Source organism: Arachis hypogaea, chromosome 2 (assembly GCF_003086295.3).
Source record: "Arachis hypogaea cultivar Tifrunner chromosome 2, arahy.Tifrunner.gnm2.J5K5, whole genome shotgun sequence".
NCBI classification, from domain to species: Eukaryota; Viridiplantae; Streptophyta; class Magnoliopsida; order Fabales; family Fabaceae; genus Arachis; species Arachis hypogaea.
The window spans coordinates 66,957,111-66,963,105 of NC_092037.1; the positions used below are offsets into that span (position 1 = coordinate 66,957,111).

Genomic DNA, 5,995 nt, shown 5'->3' on the forward strand with positions numbered 1-5,995 from the left:
CATAGTAAAGTCTAGAAAAGTGAATTTTAACTAAAAACTAATAAAAATATACTAAAAACTAACTAGATCATACTAAAAACATACTAAAAACAATGCCAAAAAGCGTACAAATTATCCGCTCATCACAACACCAAACTTAAATTGTTGCTTGTCCTCAAGCAACTAAAAATCAAATAAGATAAAAAGAAGAGAATATGCAATGAATTCCAAAAACATCTATGAAGATCAGTATTAATTAGATGAGCGGGGCTTTTAGCTTTTTGCCTCTGAACAGTTTTGGCATCTCACTCTATCCTTTGAAATTCAGAATGATTGGCTTCTTTAGGAACTTAGAATCCAGATAGTGTTAATGATTCTCCTAGTAAAGTATGATGATTCTTGAACATAGCTACTTATTGAGTCTTGGTTGTGGCCCAAAGCACTCTGTCTTTCAGTATTACCACCGGATACATACATGCCACAGACACATAATTGGGTGAACCTTTTCAGATTGTGACTCAGCTTTGCTAGAGTCCCCAACTAGAGGTGTCCAGGGTTCTTAAGCACACTCTTATTGCCTTGGATCACAACTTTATTTCTTTCTCTCCTTTTTTTTCGTTTTCTTTTCTTTTTCTCTTTTTCTTTTTTTTCGAATTTTTTTTTCTTTTTTTTCTTTTTTTCATTGCTTTTTCTTGCTTCAAGAATCATTGTAATGATTTTTCAGATCCTCAGTAACATGTCTCCTTTTTCATCATTCTTTCAAGAGCCAACATTCATGAACCACAAATTCAAGATACATATGCACTGTTTAAGCATACATTCAGAAAACAAAAATATTGCCACCACATCAAAATAATTAAACTGTTGTAAAATTCAAAATTCATGCAATTCTTTCCTTTTCAATTAAGCACGTTTTTATTCAAGAAAGGTGATGGATTCATAGGACATTCATAACTTTAAGGCATAGACACTAAGACACTAATGATCACAAGACACAAACATGGATAAACATAAGCACATAAAATTCGAAAAACAGAAGAATAAAGAACAAGGAAATCAAGGAACGGGTCCACCTTAGTGATGGCGGCTCTTTCTTCCTCTTGAAGATCCTATGGAGTGCTTGAGCTCCTCAATGTCTCTTCCTTGTCTTTGTTGCTCCTCCCTCATGATTCTTTGATCTTCTCTAATTTCATGGAGGATGATGGAGTGTTCTTGATGCTCCACCCTTAGTTGTCCCATGTTGGAACTCAATTCTCCTAGGGAGGTGTTCAGTTGCTCCCAATAGTTTTGTGGAGGAAAGTGCATCCCTTGAGGAATCTCAGGGATCTCATGATGAGTGGGGTCTCTTGTGTGCTCCATCCTCTTCTTAGTGATGGGTTTGTCCTCATCAATGGGGATGTCTCCCTCTATGTCAACTCCAACTGAATAACAGAGGTGACAAATGAGATGAGGGAAGGCTAACCTTGCTAAGGTAGAGGACTTGTCCGCCACCTTATAGAGTTCTTGGGCTATAACCTCATGAACTTCTATTTCTTCTCCAATCATGATGCTATGAATCATGATAGCCCGGTCTATGGTAACTTCGGACCGGTTGCTAGTGGGAATGATTGAGCGTTGGATGAACTCCAACCATCCTCTAGCCACGGGTTTGAGGTCATGCCTTCTCAATTGAACCGGCTTTCCTCTTGAGTCTCTCTTCCATTGGGCGCCCTCTTCACATATGACTGTGAGGACTTGGTCCAACCTTTGATCAAAGTTGACCCTTCTAGTGTAAGGATGTTCATCTCCTTGCATCATAGGCAAGTTGAACGCCACCCTCACACTTTCCGGACTAAAATCCAAGTATTTCCCCAGAACCATAGTAAGATAATTCTTTGGATTTGGGTTCACACTTTGGTCATGGTTCTTGGTGATCCATGCATTGGCATAGAACTCTTGAAACATCAAGATTCTGACTTGTTGAATGGGGTTGGTAAGAACTTCCCAACCTCTTCTTCGGATCTCATGTCGGATCTCCGGATATTCACCCTTTTTGAGTGAAAAAGGGACCTCGGGGATCACCTTCTTCAAGGCCACAACTTCATAGAAATGGTCTTGATGCACCCTTGAGATGAATCTTTCCATCTCCCATGACTTGGAGGTGGAAGCTTTTGCCTTCCCTTTCCTCTTTCTAGAGGTTTCTCCGGCCTTGGATGCCATAAATGGTTATGGAAAAACAAAAAGCAATGCTTTTACCACACCAAACTTAAAATGTTTGCTCGTCCTCGAGCAAAAGAAGAAAGAAGAGAGTAGAAGAAGAAGAAATGAGGAGAAAGGGAATGGCTTTAATTTTCGGCCAAGAAGGGGAGAAGTGGTGTGTATGTTGTGTGAAAATGAAGGAGTGAAGGAGGGTTTATATAGGAGAGGGGGAATAGGGTTCGGCCATTGTGGGTGGGTTTGGGAGGGAAAGTGGTTTGAATTTGAAGGGTGAGGTAGGTGTGGTTTTATGAAGGATGGATGTGAGTGGTGAAGAGAAAGATGGGATTTGATAGGTGAAGGGTTTTTGGGGAAGAGGTGTTGAGGTGATTGGTGAATGGGTGAAGAAGAGAGAGAGAGTGGTAGGGTAGGTGGGGATCCTGTGGGGTCCACAGATCCTGAGGTGTCAAGGAAAAGTCATCCCTGCACCAAATGGCAAGAAAAGACACGTTTTTAGCCTTTTCTGGCGTTAAACGCCGGGCTGGTGCCCATTTCTGGCGTTTAACGCCAGCTTCTTGCCCATTTCTGGCGTTTAACGCCAGCCTGGTGCCCCTTTCTGGCGTTAAACGCCCAGAATGGTGCCAGACTGGGCGTTAAACGCCCAACAGCTAACCTCACTGGCGTTTAAATGCCAGTGGGTGCGTCCTCCAGGGTGTGCTGTTTTTCTTCCTGTTTTTCATTCTGTTTTTGCTTTTTTCATTGATTTTGTGACTTCTTATGATCATCAACCTATAAAAAAGAGAAAATAACAAAATAAAATAGATAAAATATAACATTGGGTTGCCTCCCAACAAGCGCTTCTTTAATGTCAGTAGCTTGACAGAGGACTCTCATGGAGCCTCACAGATACTCAGAGCCATGTTGGAACCTCCCAACACCAAACTTAGAGTTTGGTTATGGCCTCCCAACACCAAACGTAGAGTTTGACTGTGGGGGCTCTGTTTGGCTCTGTTTTGAGGGAAGCTCTTCATGCTTCCTCTCCATGGTGATAGAGGGATATCCTTGGGCCTTAAACACCAAGGATTCTTCATTCACTTGAATGATCAACTCTCCTCTATCAACATCAATCATAGCCTTTGCAGTGGCTAGGAAGGGTCTGCCAAGGATGATGGACTCATCCATGCACTTCCCAGTCTCTAGGACTATGAAATCAGTAGGAATGTAATGGTCTTCAACTTTAACCAGAACATCCTCTACAAGTCCATGGGCTTTTTTTCTTGAATTGTCTGCCATCTCTAGTGAGATTTTTGCAGCTTGCACCTCAGAGATCCTTAACTTCTCCATTACAGAGAGAGGCATGAGGTTTACACTTGACCCTAAGTCACACAAGGCCTTCTTGAAGGTCATGGTGCCTATGGTACAAGGTATTGAAAACTTCCCAGGATTCTGTCTCTTTTGAGGCAGTTTCTGCCTAGACAAGTCATCCAGTTCTTTGGTGAGCAAAGGGGGTTCATCCTCCCAAGTCTCATTTCCAAATAACTTGTCATTTAGCTTCATGATTGCTCCAAGGTATTTAGCAACTTGCTCCTCAGTGACATACTCATCCTCTTCAGAGGAAGAATACTCATCAGAGCTTATGAATGGCAGAAGTAAGTCTAATGGAATCTCTATGGTCTCAGTTTGAGCCTCAGATTCCCATGGTTCCTCATTGGGGAACTCATTGGAGGCTAGTGGACGCCCAGTGAGGCCTTCCTCAGTGGCGTTCACTGCCTCTTCTTCCTCCCAAAATTCGGCCATGTTGATGGCCTTGCACTCTCCTTTTGGATTTTCTTCCGTATTGCTTGGGAGAGTACTAGGAGGGAGTTCAGTAATCTTCTTGCTCAGCTGACCCACTTGTCCTTCCAAGTTTCTGATGGAGGACCTTGTTTCAGTCATGAAACTTTGTGTGGTTTTGATCAGATCAGAGACCATGGTTGCTAAGTCAGAAGTATTCTGCTTAGAACTCTCTGTCTGTTGCTGAGAAGATGATGGAAAAGGCTTGCTATTGCTAAACCTGTTTCTTCCACCATTATTGTTGTTGAAACCTTGTTGAGGTCTCTGTTGATCCTTCCATGAAAAATTTGGATGGTTTCTCCATGAAGGATTATAGGTGTTTCCATAGGGTTCTCCCATGTAATTCACCTCTTCCATTGAAGGGTTCTCAGGATCATAAGCTTCTTCCTCAGATGAAGCCTCCTTAGTACTGCTTGGTGCATTTTGCATTCCAGACAGACTTTGAGAAATCATATTGACTTGTTGAGTCAATATTTTGTTCTGAGCCAATATGGCATTCAGAGTGTCAATCTCAAGAACTCTTTTCTTCTGACTAGTCCCATTGTTCACAGGATTTCTTTCAGAAGTGTACATGAATTGGTTATTTGCAACCATTTCAATTAGTTCTTGAGCTTCAGTAGGCGTCTTCTTCAGATGAAGAGAGCCTCCAGCAGAGCTATCCAAGGACATCTTGGATAGTTCAGAGAGACCATCATAGAAAATACCTATGATGCTCCATTCAGAAAGCATATCAGAAGGACACTTTCTGATTAATTGTTTGTATCTTTCCCAAGCTTCATAGAGGGATTCTCCTTCCTTTTGTCTGAAGGTTTGGACTTCCACTCTAAGCTTACTCAATTTTTGAGGTGGAAAGAACTTTGCCAAGAAGGCATTGACTAGCTTTTCCCAAGAGTCCAGGCTTTTTTTAGGTTGTGAGTCCAACCATGTTCTAGCTCTGTCTCTTACAGCAAAAGGGAATAGCATAAGTCTGTAGACCTCAGGGTCAACCCCATTAGTCTTGACAGTGTCACAGATTTGCAAGAACTCAGCCAAAAACTGATGAGGATCTTCCAGTGGAAGTCCATGGAACTTGCAATTCTGTTGCATTAGAGAAACTAATTGAGGCTTAAGCTCAAAGTTGTTTGCTCCAATGGCAGGGATAGAGATGCTTCTCCCATAGAAATCGGGAGTAGGTGCAGTAAAGTCACCCAGCACCTTCCTTGCATTGTTGGCATTGTTGTTTTCAGCTGCCATGTGTTCTTCTTCTTTGAAGAATTCGGTCAGGTCCTCTAAAGAGAGTTGTGCTTTGGCTTCTCTTAGCTTTCTCTTCAAGGTCCTTTCAGGTTCAGGATCAGCCTCAACAAGAATGCCTTTGTCTTTGCTCCTGCTCATATGAGAGAGAAGAGAACAAGAAATGTGGAATCCTCTATGTCACAGTATAGAGATTCCTTGAGGTGTCAGAGGAGAAGAAGAGTAGAAGACAGAAGTAGAAAATTCGAACTTATCACAGGAGATGGAGTTCGAATTTTGCATTAAGGAATAGTGTTAGTCCATAAATAGAAGGATGTGAGAAGAAGGGAAGTGATTTTCGAAAATTAAGTAAAAAAAAAAATTTGAAAACATTTTTGAAAAACATTACTTAATTTTCGAAAATGAAAGCAGAGAAGAAATCAAGTGATTTTTGAAAAAGATTTTGAAATTAGAAATAAAAAAGATTTGATTGAAAACTGTTTTGAAAAAGATGTGGTTAAGAAGATATGATTAGTTAAAAAAAAGATGTGATTGAGAAGATATGATTTGAAAAACATTTTTTAAAAAAAGATTTGATTTTGAAAATTAAAGACTTGACTAACAAGAAAAGATATGATTCAAACATTAAACCTTTCTCAACAGAAAAGGCAACATACTTGAAATGTTGAATCAAATCATTAATTGGTAGCAAGTATCTTTGAAAATAGAAAGAAATCAATTTTGAAAACATATGATTGAAAAGATATGATTTGAAAAAGATTTGATTTTGAAAAACTTT

General features: G+C 40.4%; 1 non-coding gene across 1 annotated transcript; it reads left to right on the plus strand.

Annotated features, from left to right (window-relative positions):
• Positions 1–4,710: 4,710 nt before the first annotated feature.
• LOC112768017 (small nucleolar RNA R71) lies at positions 4,711–4,818 on the plus strand. The gene has a single exon (XR_003185462.1). It is a non-coding gene; the product is annotated as a small nucleolar RNA R71 (small nucleolar RNA).
• The last annotated feature ends 1,177 nt before the right edge of the window (positions 4,819–5,995 follow it).